We start from the raw sequence: 12,307 nt of genomic DNA, 5'->3' as shown, positions 1-12,307 counted from the left end.
AGGGAAGCGAAAAATAAAAACCCCTACAGCACCTGGTATTCCCAGGCAGTCTCCCAACCCAGTACTAATCAAGCCTCACCCTGCTTAGCTTCCGAGATCTGACGGGATCGGGCGCTTTCAAGGTAGTATGGCCGTAGGTGGAGATTGCTGTCTCATGATATCCTCTCATTCTTAAATCCATGAGCCTATATCTTGCTCCATGCATACACAGAGACTGAGAAAATGACAGGTGCACTCAAATGTACTATAGACGGAATTCTTGATGTCAGAATTCTATTTTGGAAGGTTGCATTGTGTTGAACTTTCAGAGGAAAAAACGATAGATTTCTTTGCCACTGCGGGAAAAAAGTAGCAAGAAATGAAACATTTTCATTTGCTGCGAGGAATGCCATGTATATTTTCATTAGGGAAGCGAAAAATAAAAACCCCTACAGCACCTGGTATTCCCAGGCAGTCTCCCAACCCAGTACTAATCAAGCCTCACCCTGCTTAGCTTCCGAGATCTGACGGGATCGGGCGCTGTCAAGGTAGTATGGCCGTAGGTGGAGATTGCTGTCTCATGATATCCTCTCATTCTTAAATCCATGAGCCTATATCTTGCTCCATGCATACACAGAGACTGAGAAAATGACAGGTGCACTCAAATGTACTATAGACGGAATTCTTGATGTCAGAATTGTATTTTGGAAGGTTGCATTGTGTTGAACTTTCAGAGGAAAAAACGATAGATTTCTTTGCCACTGCGGGAAAAAAGTAGTAAAAAATGAAACATTTTCATTTGCTGCAAGGAATGCCATGTATATTTTCATTAGGGAAGCAAAAAATAAAAACACCCACAGCACCTGGTATTCCCAGGCAGTCTCCCAACCCAGTACTAATCAAGCCTCACCCTGCTTAGCTTCCGAGCTCTGACGGGATCGGGCGCTTTCAAGGTAGTATGGCCGTAGGTGGAGATTGCTGTCTCATGATATCCTCTCATTCTTAAATCCATGAGCCTATATCTTGCTCCATGCATACACAGAGACTGAGAAAATGACAGGTGCACTCAAATGTACTATAGACGGAATTCTTGATGTCAGAATTCTATTTTGGAAGGTTGCATTGTGTTGAACTTTCAGAGGAAAAAACGATAGATTTCTTTGCCACTGCGGGAAAAAAGTAGCAAGAAATGAAACATTTTCATTTGCTGCGAGGAATGCCATGTATATTTTCATTAGGGAAGCGAAAAATAAAAACCCCTACAGCACCTGGTATTCCCAGGCAGTCTCCCAACCCAGTACTAATCAAGCCTCACCCTGCTTAGCTTCCGAGATCTGACGGGATCGGGCGCTGTCAAGGTAGTATGGCCGTAGGTGGAGATTGCTGTCTCATGATATCCTCTCATTCTTAAATCCATGAGCCTATATCTTGCTCCATGCATACACAGAGACTGAGAAAATGACAGGTGCACTCAAATGTACTATAGACGGAATTCTTGATGTCAGAATTCTATTTTGGAAGGTTGCATTGTGTTGAACTTTCAGAGGAAAAAACGATAGATTTCTTTGCCACTGCGGGAAAAAAGTAGCAAGAAATGAAACATTTTCATTTGCTGCGAGGAATGCCATGTATATTTTCATTAGGGAAGCGAAAAATAAAAACCCCTACAGCACCTGGTATTCCCAGGCAGTCTCCCAACCCAGTACTAATCAAGCCTCACCCTGCTTAGCTTCCGAGATCTGACGGGATCGGGCGCTGTCAAGGTAGTATGGCCGTAGGTGGAGATTGCTGTCTCATGATATCCTCTCATTCTTAAATCCATGAGCCTATATCTTGCTCCATGCATACACAGAGACTGAGAAAATGACAGGTGCACTCAAATGTACTATAGACGGAATTCTTGATGTCAGAATTCTATTTTGGAAGGTTGCATTGTGTTGAACTTTCAGAGGAAAAAACGATAGATTTCTTTGCCACTGCGGGAAAAAAGTAGTAAAAAATTTCAGAGGTGCCTATATTCAACCTCCTCCTGTTTGGATTTGAACTCACTATCTCTTCCAAGTATCAGCTTGAACACTGCACACCCCAACTCTGTGAGCCACAAGCTCACCATATAACATGCTGAGTATTCTGAGGCCTGTATGATATATTTCTAAATGACATGGGAGGCATAAGTGTATTATTGTGACCGTTAAAAAAATACATTCTTGAAGAATTACCTTAAATGGAGAAATTAAATCAGAGACTGAGAAAATGACAGGTGCACTCAAATATACTATAGACGGAATTCTTGATGTCAGAATTCTATTTTGGAAGGTTGCATTGTGTTGAACTTTCAGAGGAAAAAACAATATATTTCTTTGCCACTCCGGGAAAAAAGTAGCAAGAAATGAAACATTTTCATTTGCTGCGAGGAATGCCATGTATATTTTCATTAGGGAAGCGAAAAATAAAAACCCCTACAGCACCTGGTATTCCCAGGCAGTCTCCCAACCCAGTACTAATCAAGCCTCACCCTGCTTAGCTTCCGAGATCTGACGGGATCGGGCGCTTTCAAGGTAGTATGGCCGTAGGTGGAGATTGCTGTCTCATGATATCCTCTCATTCTTAAATCCATGAGCCTATATCTTGCTCCATGCATACACAGAGACTGAGAAAATGACAGGTGCACTCAAATGTACTATAGACGGAATTCTTGATGTCAGAATTCTATTTTGGAAGGTTGCATTGTGTTGAACTTTCAGAGGAAAAAACGATATATTTCTTTGCCACTGCGGGAAAAAAGTAGCAAGAAATGAAACATTTTCATTTGCTGCGAGGAATGCCATGTATATTTTCATTAGGGAAGCGAAAAATAAAAACCCCTACAGCACCTGGTATTCCCAGGCAGTCTCCCAACCCAGTACTAATCAAGCCTCACCCTGCTTAGCTTCCGAGATCTGACGGGATCGGGCGCTGTCAAGGTAGTATGGCCGTAGGTGGAGATTGCTGTCTCATGATATCCTCTCATTCTTAAATCCATGAGCCTATATCTTGCTCCATGCATACACAGAGACTGAGAAAATGACAGGTGCACTCAAATGTACTATAGACGGAATTCTTGATGTCAGAATTCTATTTTGGAAGGTTGCATTGTGTTGAACTTTCAGAGGAAAAAACGATATATTTCTTTGCCACTGCGGGAAAAAAGTAGCAAGAAATGAAACATTTTCATTTGCTGCGAGGAATGCCATGTATATTTTCATTAGGGAAGCGAAAAATAAAAACCCCTACAGCACCTGGTATTCCCAGGCAGTCTCCCAACCCAGTACTAATCAAGCCTCACCCTGCTTAGCTTCCGAGATCTGACGGGATCGGGCGCTGTCAAGGTAGTATGGCCGTAGGTGGAGATTGCTGTCTCATGATATCCTCTCATTCTTAAATCCATGAGCCTATATCTTGCTCCATGCATACACAGAGACTGAGAAAATGACAGGTGCACTCAAATGTACTATAGACGGAATTCTTGATGTCAGAATTCTATTTTGGAAGGTTGCATTGTGTTGAACTTTCAGAGGAAAAAACGATAGATTTCTTTGCCACTGCGGGAAAAAAGTAGTAAAAAATTTCAGAGGTGCCTATATTCAACCTCCTCCTGTTTGGATTTGAACTCACTATCTCTTCCAAGTATCAGCTTGAACACTGCACACCCCAACTCTGTGAGCCACAAGCTCACCATATAACATGCTGAGTATTCTGAGGCCTGTATGATATATTTCTAAATGACATGGGAGGCATAAGTGTATTATTGTGACCGTTAAAAAAATACATTCTTGAAGAATTACCTTAAATGGAGAAATTAAATCAGAGACTGAGAAAATGACAGGTGCACTCAAATATACTATAGACGGAATTCTTGATGTCAGAATTCTATTTTGGAAGGTTGCATTGTGTTGAACTTTCAGAGGAAAAAACAATATATTTCTTTGCCACTCCGGGAAAAAAGTAGCAAGAAATGAAACATTTTCATTTGCTGCGAGGAATGCCATGTATATTTTCATTAGGGAAGCGAAAAATAAAAACCCCTACAGCACCTGGTATTCCCAGGCAGTCTCCCAACCCAGTACTAATCAAGCCTCACCCTGCTTAGCTTCCGAGATCTGACGGGATCGGGCGCTGTCAAGGTAGTATGGCCGTAGGTGGAGATTGCTGTCTCATGATATCCTCTCATTCTTAAATCCATGAGCCTATATCTTGCTCCATGCATACACAGAGACTGAGAAAATGACAGGTGCACTCAAATGTACTATAGACGGAATTCTTGATGTCAGAATTGTATTTTGGAAGGTTGCATTGTGTTGAACTTTCAGAGGAAAAAACGATAGATTTCTTTGCCACTGCGGGAAAAAAGTAGTAAAAAATGAAACATTTTCATTTGCTGCAAGGAATGCCATGTATATTTTCATTAGGGAAGCAAAAAATAAAAACACCCACAGCACCTGGTATTCCCAGGCAGTCTCCCAACCCAGTACTAATCAAGCCTCACCCTGCTTAGCTTCCGAGCTCTGACGGGATCGGGCGCTTTCAAGGTAGTATGGCCGTAGGTGGAGATTGCTGTCTCATGATATCCTCTCATTCTTAAATCCATGAGCCTATATCTTGCTCCATGCATACACAGAGACTGAGAAAATGACAGGTGCACTCAAATGTACTATAGACGGAATTCTTGATGTCAGAATTCTATTTTGGAAGGTTGCATTGTGTTGAACTTTCAGAGGAAAAAACGATATATTTCTTTGCCACTGCGGGAAAAAAGTAGCAAGAAATGAAACATTTTCATTTGCTGCGAGGAATGCCATGTATATTTTCATTAGGGAAGCGAAAAATAAAAACCCCTACAGCACCTGGTATTCCCAGGCAGTCTCCCAACCCAGTACTAATCAAGCCTCACCCTGCTTAGCTTCCGAGATCTGACGGGATCGGGCGCTGTCAAGGTAGTATGGCCGTAGGTGGAGATTGCTGTCTCATGATATCCTCTCATTCTTAAATCCATGAGCCTATATCTTGCTCCATGCATACACAGAGACTGAGAAAATGACAGGTGCACTCAAATGTACTATAGACGGAATTCTTGATGTCAGAATTCTATTTTGGAAGGTTGCATTGTGTTGAACTTTCAGAGGAAAAAACGATAGATTTCTTTGCCACTGCGGGAAAAAAGTAGCAAGAAATGAAACATTTTCATTTGCTGCGAGGAATGCCATGTATATTTTCATTAGGGAAGCGAAAAATAAAAACCCCTACAGCACCTGGTATTCCCAGGCAGTCTCCCAACCCAGTACTAATCAAGCCTCACCCTGCTTAGCTTCCGAGATCTGACGGGATCGGGCGCTGTCAAGGTAGTATGGCCGTAGGTGGAGATTGCTGTCTCATGATATCCTCTCATTCTTAAATCCATGAGCCTATATCTTGCTCCATGCATACACAGAGACTGAGAAAATGACAGGTGCACTCAAATGTACTATAGACGGAATTCTTGATGTCAGAATTCTATTTTGGAAGGTTGCATTGTGTTGAACTTTCAGAGGAAAAAACGATAGATTTCTTTGCCACTGCGGGAAAAAAGTAGTAAAAAATTTCAGAGGTGCCTATATTCAACCTCCTCCTGTTTGGATTTGAACTCACTATCTCTTCCAAGTATCAGCTTGAACACTGCACACCCCAACTCTGTGAGCCACAAGCTCACCATATAACATGCTGAGTATTCTGAGGCCTGTATGATATATTTCTAAATGACATGGGAGGCATAAGTGTATTATTGTGACCGTTAAAAAAATACATTCTTGAAGAATTACCTTAAATGGAGAAATTAAATCAGAGACTGAGAAAATGACAGGTGCACTCAAATATACTATAGACGGAATTCTTGATGTCAGAATTCTATTTTGGAAGGTTGCATTGTGTTGAACTTTCAGAGGAAAAAACAATATATTTCTTTGCCACTCCGGGAAAAAAGTAGCAAGAAATGAAACATTTTCATTTGCTGCGAGGAATGCCATGTATATTTTCATTAGGGAAGCGAAAAATAAAAACCCCTACAGCACCTGGTATTCCCAGGCAGTCTCCCAACCCAGTACTAATCAAGCCTCACCCTGCTTAGCTTCCGAGATCTGACGGGATCGGGCGCTTTCAAGGTAGTATGGCCGTAGGTGGAGATTGCTGTCTCATGATATCCTCTCATTCTTAAATCCATGAGCCTATATCTTGCTCCATGCATACACAGAGACTGAGAAAATGACAGGTGCACTCAAATGTACTATAGACGGAATTCTTGATGTCAGAATTCTATTTTGGAAGGTTGCATTGTGTTGAACTTTCAGAGGAAAAAACGATATATTTCTTTGCCACTGCGGGAAAAAAGTAGCAAGAAATGAAACATTTTCATTTGCTGCGAGGAATGCCATGTATATTTTCATTAGGGAAGCGAAAAATAAAAACCCCTACAGCACCTGGTATTCCCAGGCAGTCTCCCAACCCAGTACTAATCAAGCCTCACCCTGCTTAGCTTCCGAGATCTGACGGGATCGGGCGCTGTCAAGGTAGTATGGCCGTAGGTGGAGATTGCTGTCTCATGATATCCTCTCATTCTTAAATCCATGAGCCTATATCTTGCTCCATGCATACACAGAGACTGAGAAAATGACAGGTGCACTCAAATGTACTATAGACGGAATTCTTGATGTCAGAATTCTATTTTGGAAGGTTGCATTGTGTTGAACTTTCAGAGGAAAAAACGATATATTTCTTTGCCACTGCGGGAAAAAAGTAGCAAGAAATGAAACATTTTCATTTGCTGCGAGGAATGCCATGTATATTTTCATTAGGGAAGCGAAAAATAAAAACCCCTACAGCACCTGGTATTCCCAGGCAGTCTCCCAACCCAGTACTAATCAAGCCTCACCCTGCTTAGCTTCCGAGATCTGACGGGATCGGGCGCTGTCAAGGTAGTATGGCCGTAGGTGGAGATTGCTGTCTCATGATATCCTCTCATTCTTAAATCCATGAGCCTATATCTTGCTCCATGCATACACAGAGACTGAGAAAATGACAGGTGCACTCAAATGTACTATAGACGGAATTCTTGATGTCAGAATTCTATTTTGGAAGGTTGCATTGTGTTGAACTTTCAGAGGAAAAAACGATAGATTTCTTTGCCACTGCGGGAAAAAAGTAGTAAAAAATTTCAGAGGTGCCTATATTCAACCTCCTCCTGTTTGGATTTGAACTCACTATCTCTTCCAAGTATCAGCTTGAACACTGCACACCCCAACTCTGTGAGCCACAAGCTCACCATATAACATGCTTAGTGTTCTGAGGCCTGTATGATATATTTCTAAATGACATGGGAGGCATAAGTGTATTATTGTGACCGTTAAAAAAATACATTCTTGAAGAATTACCTTAAATGGAGAAATTAAATCAGAGACTGAGAAAATGACAGGTGCACTCAAATATACTATAGACGGAATTCTTGATGTCAGAATTCTATTTTGGAAGGTTGCATTGTGTTGAACTTTCAGAGGAAAAAACAATATATTTCTTTGCCACTCCGGGAAAAAAGTAGCAAGAAATGAAACATTTTCATTTGCTGCGAGGAATGCCATGTATATTTTCATTAGGGAAGCGAAAAATAAAAACCCCTACAGCACCTGGTATTCCCAGGCAGTCTCCCAACCCAGTACTAATCAAGCCTCACCCTGCTTAGCTTCCGAGATCTGACGGGATCGGGCGCTTTCAAGGTAGTATGGCCGTAGGTGGAGATTGCTGTCTCATGATATCCTCTCATTCTTAAATCCATGAGCCTATATCTTGCTCCATGCATACACAGAGACTGAGAAAATGACAGGTGCACTCAAATGTACTATAGACGGAATTCTTGATGTCAGAATTCTATTTTGGAAGGTTGCATTGTGTTGAACTTTCTGAGGAAAAAACGATATATTTCTTTGCCACTGCGGGAAAAAAGTAGTAAAAAATGAAACATTTTCATTTGCTGCAAGGAATGCCATGTATATTTTCATTAGGGAAGCAAAAAATAAAAACACCCACAGCACCTGGTATTCCCAGGCAGTCTCCCAACCCAGTACTAATCAAGCCTCACCCTGCTTAGCTTCCGAGATCTGACGGGATCGGGCGCTTTCAAGGTAGTATGGCCGTAGGTGGAGATTGCTGTCTCATGATATCCTCTCATTCTTAAATCCATGAGCCTATATCTTGCTCCATGCATACACAGAGACTGAGAAAATGACAGGTGCACTCAAATGTACTATAGACGGAATTCTTGATGTCAGAATTCTATTTTGGAAGGTTGCATTGTGTTGAACTTTCAGAGGAAAAAACGATATATTTCTTTGCCACTGCGGGAAAAAAGTAGCAAGAAATGAAACATTTTCATTTGCTGCGAGGAATGCCATGTATATTTTCATTAGGGAAGCGAAAAATAAAAACCCCTACAGCACCTGGTATTCCCAGGCAGTCTCCCAACCCAGTACTAATCAAGCCTCACCCTGCTTAGCTTCCGAGATCTGACGGGATCGGGCGCTGTCAAGGTAGTATGGCCGTAGGTGGAGATTGCTGTCTCATGATATCCTCTCATTCTTAAATCCATGAGCCTATATCTTGCTCCATGCATACACAGAGACTGAGAAAATGACAGGTGCACTCAAATGTACTATAGACGGAATTCTTGATGTCAGAATTCTATTTTGGAAGGTTGCATTGTGTTGAACTTTCAGAGGAAAAAACGATAGATTTCTTTGCCACTGCGGGAAAAAAGTAGTAAAAAATTTCAGAGGTGCCTATATTCAACCTCCTCCTGTTTGGATTTGAACTCACTATCTCTTCCAAGTATCAGCTTGAACACTGCACACCCCAACTCTGTGAGCCACAAGCTCACCATATAACATGCTGAGTGTTCTGAGGCCTGTATGATATATTTCTAAATGACATGGGAGGCATAAGTGTATTATTGTGACCGTTAAAAAAATACATTCTTGAAGAATTACCTTAAATGGAGAAATTAAATCAGAGACTGAGAAAATGACAGGTGCACTCAAATATACTATAGACGGAATTCTTGATGTCAAAATTCTATTTTGGAAGGTTGCATTGTGTTGAACTTTCAGAGGAAAAAACAATATATTTCTTTGCCACTCCGGGAAAAAAGTAGCAAGAAATGAAACATTTTCATTTGCTGCGAGGAATGCCATGTATATTTTCATTAGGGAAGCGAAAAATAAAAACCCCTACAGCACCTGGTATTCCCAGGCAGTCTCCCAACCCAGTACTAATCAAGCCTCACCCTGCTTAGCTTCCGAGATCTGACGGGATCGGGCGCTTTCAAGGTAGTATGGCCGTAGGTGGAGATTGCTGTCTCATGATATCCTCTCATTCTTAAATCCATGAGCCTATATCTTGCTCCATGCATACACAGAGACTGAGAAAATGACAGGTGCACTCAAATGTACTATAGACGGAATTCTTGATGTCAGAATTCTATTTTGGAAGGTTGCATTGTGTTGAACTTTCTGAGGAAAAAACAATATATTTCTTTGCCACTCCGGGAAAAAAGTAGCAAGAAATGAAACATTTTCATTTGCTGCGAGGAATGCCATGTATATTTTCATTAGGGAAGCGAAAAATAAAAACCCCTACAGCACCTGGTATTCCCAGGCAGTCTCCCAACCCAGTACTAATCAAGCCTCACCCTGCTTAGCTTCCGAGATCTGACGGGATCGGGCGCTTTCAAGGTAGTATGGCCGTAGGTGGAGATTGCTGTCTCATGATATCCTCTCATTCTTAAATCCATGAGCCTATATCTTGCTCCATGCATACACAGAGACTGAGAAAATGACAGGTGCACTCAAATGTACTATAGACGGAATTCTTGATGTCAGAATTCTATTTTGGAAGGTTGCATTGTGTTGAACTTTCAGAGGAAAAAACGATATATTTCTTTGCCACTGCGGGAAAAAAGTAGCAAGAAATGAAACATTTTCATTTGCTGCGAGGAATGCCATGTATATTTTCATTAGGGAAGCGAAAAATAAAAACCCCTACAGCACCTGGTATTCCCAGGCAGTCTCCCAACCCAGTACTAATCAAGCCTCACCCTGCTTAGCTTCCGAGATCTGACGGGATCGGGCGCTGTCAAGGTAGTATGGCCGTAGGTGGAGATTGCTGTCTCATGATATCCTCTCATTCTTAAATCCATGAGCCTATATCTTGCTCCATGCATACACAGAGACTGAGAAAATGACAGGTGCACTCAAATGTACTATAGACGGAATTCTTGATGTCAGAATTCTATTTTGGAAGGTTGCATTGTGTTGAACTTTCAGAGGAAAAAACGATATATTTCTTTGCCACTGCGGGAAAAAAGTAGCAAGAAATGAAACATTTTCATTTGCTGCGAGGAATGCCATGTATATTTTCATTAGGGAAGCGAAAAATAAAAACCCCTACAGCACCTGGTATTCCCAGGCAGTCTCCCAACCCAGTACTAATCAAGCCTCACCCTGCTTAGCTTCCGAGATCTGACGGGATCGGGCGCTGTCAAGGTAGTATGGCCGTAGGTGGAGATTGCTGTCTCATGATATCCTCTCATTCTTAAATCCATGAGCCTATATCTTGCTCCATGCATACACAGAGACTGAGAAAATGACAGGTGCACTCAAATGTACTATAGACGGAATTCTTGATGTCAGAATTCTATTTTGGAAGGTTGCATTGTGTTGAACTTTCAGAGGAAAAAACGATAGATTTCTTTGCCACTGCGGGAAAAAAGTAGCAAGAAATGAAACATTTTCATTTGCTGCGAGGAATGCCATGTATATTTTCATTAGGGAAGCGAAAAATAAAAACCCCTACAGCACCTGGTATTCCCAGGCAGTCTCCCAACCCAGTACTAATCAAGCCTCACCCTGCTTAGCTTCCGAGATCTGACGGGATCGGGCGCTGTCAAGGTAGTATGGCCGTAGGTGGAGATTGCTGTCTCATGATATCCTCTCATTCTTAAATCCATGAGCCTATATCTTGCTCCATGCATACACAGAGACTGAGAAAATGACAGGTGCACTCAAATGTACTATAGACGGAATTCTTGATGTCAGAATTCTATTTTGGAAGGTTGCATTGTGTTGAACTTTCAGAGGAAAAAACGATAGATTTCTTTGCCACTGCGGGAAAAAAGTAGCAAGAAATGAAACATTTTCATTTGCTGCGAGGAATGCCATGTATATTTTCATTAGGGAAGCGAAAAATAAAAACCCCTACAGCACCTGGTATTCCCAGGCAGTCTCCCAACCCAGTACTAATCAAGCCTCACCCTGCTTAGCTTCCGAGATCTGACGGGATCGGGCGCTGTCAAGGTAGTATGGCCGTAGGTGGAGATTGCTGTCTCATGATATCCTCTCATTCTTAAATCCATGAGCCTATATCTTGCTCCATGCATACACAGAGACTGAGAAAATGACAGGTGCACTCAAATGTACTATAGACGGAATTCTTGATGTCAGAATTCTATTTTGGAAGGTTGCATTGTGTTGAACTTTCAGAGGAAAAAACGATATATTTCTTTGCCACTGCGGGAAAAAAGTAGCAAGAAATGAAACATTTTCATTTGCTGCGAGGAATGCCATGTATATTTTCATTAGGGAAGCGAAAAATAAAAACCCCTACAGCACCTGGTATTCCCAGGCAGTCTCCCAACCCAGTACTAATCAAGCCTCACCCTGCTTAGCTTCCGAGATCTGACGGGATCGGGCGCTGTCAAGGTAGTATGGCCGTAGGTGGAGATTGCTGTCTCATGATATCCTCTCATTCTTAAATCCATGAGCCTATATCTTGCTCCATGCATACACAGAGACTGAGAAAATGACAGGTGCACTCAAATGTACTATAGACGGAATTCTTGATGTCAGAATTCTATTTTGGAAGGTTGCATTGTGTTGAACTTTCTGAGGAAAAAACGATATATTTCTTTGCCACTGCGGGAAAAAAGTAGTAAAAAATGAAACATTTTCATTTGCTGCAAGGAATGCCATGTATATTTTCATTAGGGAAGCAAAAAATAAAAACACCCACAGCACCTGGTATTCCCAGGCAGTCTCCCAACCCAGTACTAATCAAGCCTCACCCTGCTTAGCTTCCGAGATCTGACGGGATCGGGCGCTGTCAAGGTAGTATGGCCGTAGGTGGAGATTGCTGTCTCATGATATCCTCTCATTCTTAAATCCATGAGCCTATATCTTGCTCCATGCATACACAGAGACTGAGAAAATGACAGGTG

General features: G+C 41.7%; 26 non-coding genes across 26 annotated transcripts; all 26 read right to left on the bottom strand.

Annotated features, from left to right (window-relative positions):
- Positions 1 to 20: 20 nt before the first annotated feature.
- Positions 21 to 139, bottom strand: LOC142482780 (5S ribosomal RNA). The gene has a single exon (XR_012796983.1). It is a non-coding gene; the product is annotated as a 5S ribosomal RNA (ribosomal RNA).
- Positions 140 to 425: 286 nt separating this feature from the next.
- Positions 426 to 544, bottom strand: LOC142482249 (5S ribosomal RNA). The gene has a single exon (XR_012796491.1). It is a non-coding gene; the product is annotated as a 5S ribosomal RNA (ribosomal RNA).
- Positions 545 to 830: 286 nt separating this feature from the next.
- On the bottom strand, positions 831 to 949 carry LOC142482847 (5S ribosomal RNA). Its single transcript, XR_012797047.1, has one exon. It is a non-coding gene; the product is annotated as a 5S ribosomal RNA (ribosomal RNA).
- A 286-nt stretch (positions 950 to 1,235) lies between these two features.
- LOC142482248 (5S ribosomal RNA) lies at positions 1,236 to 1,354 on the bottom strand. The gene has a single exon (XR_012796490.1). It is a non-coding gene; the product is annotated as a 5S ribosomal RNA (ribosomal RNA).
- Positions 1,355 to 1,640: 286 nt separating this feature from the next.
- Positions 1,641 to 1,759, bottom strand: LOC142482246 (5S ribosomal RNA). Its single transcript, XR_012796488.1, has one exon. It is a non-coding gene; the product is annotated as a 5S ribosomal RNA (ribosomal RNA).
- A 676-nt stretch (positions 1,760 to 2,435) lies between these two features.
- Positions 2,436 to 2,554, bottom strand: LOC142482778 (5S ribosomal RNA). Its single transcript, XR_012796981.1, has one exon. It is a non-coding gene; the product is annotated as a 5S ribosomal RNA (ribosomal RNA).
- Positions 2,555 to 2,840: 286 nt separating this feature from the next.
- Positions 2,841 to 2,959, bottom strand: LOC142482245 (5S ribosomal RNA). The gene has a single exon (XR_012796487.1). It is a non-coding gene; the product is annotated as a 5S ribosomal RNA (ribosomal RNA).
- A 286-nt stretch (positions 2,960 to 3,245) lies between these two features.
- Positions 3,246 to 3,364, bottom strand: LOC142482244 (5S ribosomal RNA). The gene has a single exon (XR_012796486.1). It is a non-coding gene; the product is annotated as a 5S ribosomal RNA (ribosomal RNA).
- Positions 3,365 to 4,040: 676 nt separating this feature from the next.
- Positions 4,041 to 4,159, bottom strand: LOC142482243 (5S ribosomal RNA). The gene has a single exon (XR_012796485.1). It is a non-coding gene; the product is annotated as a 5S ribosomal RNA (ribosomal RNA).
- Positions 4,160 to 4,445: 286 nt separating this feature from the next.
- On the bottom strand, positions 4,446 to 4,564 carry LOC142482846 (5S ribosomal RNA). Its single transcript, XR_012797046.1, has one exon. It is a non-coding gene; the product is annotated as a 5S ribosomal RNA (ribosomal RNA).
- A 286-nt stretch (positions 4,565 to 4,850) lies between these two features.
- Positions 4,851 to 4,969, bottom strand: LOC142482242 (5S ribosomal RNA). The gene has a single exon (XR_012796484.1). It is a non-coding gene; the product is annotated as a 5S ribosomal RNA (ribosomal RNA).
- A 286-nt stretch (positions 4,970 to 5,255) lies between these two features.
- Positions 5,256 to 5,374, bottom strand: LOC142482241 (5S ribosomal RNA). The gene has a single exon (XR_012796483.1). It is a non-coding gene; the product is annotated as a 5S ribosomal RNA (ribosomal RNA).
- Positions 5,375 to 6,050: 676 nt separating this feature from the next.
- Positions 6,051 to 6,169, bottom strand: LOC142482777 (5S ribosomal RNA). The gene has a single exon (XR_012796980.1). It is a non-coding gene; the product is annotated as a 5S ribosomal RNA (ribosomal RNA).
- A 286-nt stretch (positions 6,170 to 6,455) lies between these two features.
- On the bottom strand, positions 6,456 to 6,574 carry LOC142482240 (5S ribosomal RNA). The gene has a single exon (XR_012796482.1). It is a non-coding gene; the product is annotated as a 5S ribosomal RNA (ribosomal RNA).
- Positions 6,575 to 6,860: 286 nt separating this feature from the next.
- Positions 6,861 to 6,979, bottom strand: LOC142482239 (5S ribosomal RNA). Its single transcript, XR_012796481.1, has one exon. It is a non-coding gene; the product is annotated as a 5S ribosomal RNA (ribosomal RNA).
- Positions 6,980 to 7,655: 676 nt separating this feature from the next.
- LOC142482775 (5S ribosomal RNA) lies at positions 7,656 to 7,774 on the bottom strand. The gene has a single exon (XR_012796979.1). It is a non-coding gene; the product is annotated as a 5S ribosomal RNA (ribosomal RNA).
- A 286-nt stretch (positions 7,775 to 8,060) lies between these two features.
- On the bottom strand, positions 8,061 to 8,179 carry LOC142482616 (5S ribosomal RNA). The gene has a single exon (XR_012796824.1). It is a non-coding gene; the product is annotated as a 5S ribosomal RNA (ribosomal RNA).
- A 286-nt stretch (positions 8,180 to 8,465) lies between these two features.
- LOC142482238 (5S ribosomal RNA) lies at positions 8,466 to 8,584 on the bottom strand. Its single transcript, XR_012796480.1, has one exon. It is a non-coding gene; the product is annotated as a 5S ribosomal RNA (ribosomal RNA).
- A 676-nt stretch (positions 8,585 to 9,260) lies between these two features.
- On the bottom strand, positions 9,261 to 9,379 carry LOC142482774 (5S ribosomal RNA). The gene has a single exon (XR_012796978.1). It is a non-coding gene; the product is annotated as a 5S ribosomal RNA (ribosomal RNA).
- Positions 9,380 to 9,665: 286 nt separating this feature from the next.
- On the bottom strand, positions 9,666 to 9,784 carry LOC142482773 (5S ribosomal RNA). The gene has a single exon (XR_012796977.1). It is a non-coding gene; the product is annotated as a 5S ribosomal RNA (ribosomal RNA).
- Positions 9,785 to 10,070: 286 nt separating this feature from the next.
- LOC142482237 (5S ribosomal RNA) lies at positions 10,071 to 10,189 on the bottom strand. The gene has a single exon (XR_012796479.1). It is a non-coding gene; the product is annotated as a 5S ribosomal RNA (ribosomal RNA).
- A 286-nt stretch (positions 10,190 to 10,475) lies between these two features.
- On the bottom strand, positions 10,476 to 10,594 carry LOC142482235 (5S ribosomal RNA). The gene has a single exon (XR_012796477.1). It is a non-coding gene; the product is annotated as a 5S ribosomal RNA (ribosomal RNA).
- A 286-nt stretch (positions 10,595 to 10,880) lies between these two features.
- On the bottom strand, positions 10,881 to 10,999 carry LOC142482234 (5S ribosomal RNA). The gene has a single exon (XR_012796476.1). It is a non-coding gene; the product is annotated as a 5S ribosomal RNA (ribosomal RNA).
- A 286-nt stretch (positions 11,000 to 11,285) lies between these two features.
- LOC142482233 (5S ribosomal RNA) lies at positions 11,286 to 11,404 on the bottom strand. Its single transcript, XR_012796475.1, has one exon. It is a non-coding gene; the product is annotated as a 5S ribosomal RNA (ribosomal RNA).
- A 286-nt stretch (positions 11,405 to 11,690) lies between these two features.
- LOC142482232 (5S ribosomal RNA) lies at positions 11,691 to 11,809 on the bottom strand. The gene has a single exon (XR_012796474.1). It is a non-coding gene; the product is annotated as a 5S ribosomal RNA (ribosomal RNA).
- Positions 11,810 to 12,095: 286 nt separating this feature from the next.
- LOC142482919 (5S ribosomal RNA) lies at positions 12,096 to 12,214 on the bottom strand. The gene has a single exon (XR_012797118.1). It is a non-coding gene; the product is annotated as a 5S ribosomal RNA (ribosomal RNA).
- Positions 12,215 to 12,307: the final 93 nt, after the last annotated feature.

This window comes from Ascaphus truei, unplaced genomic scaffold (assembly GCF_040206685.1).
Source record: "Ascaphus truei isolate aAscTru1 unplaced genomic scaffold, aAscTru1.hap1 HAP1_SCAFFOLD_282, whole genome shotgun sequence".
NCBI classification, from domain to species: Eukaryota; Metazoa; Chordata; class Amphibia; order Anura; family Ascaphidae; genus Ascaphus; species Ascaphus truei.
This window is presented reverse-complemented; position numbering and strand designations above follow the sequence as displayed.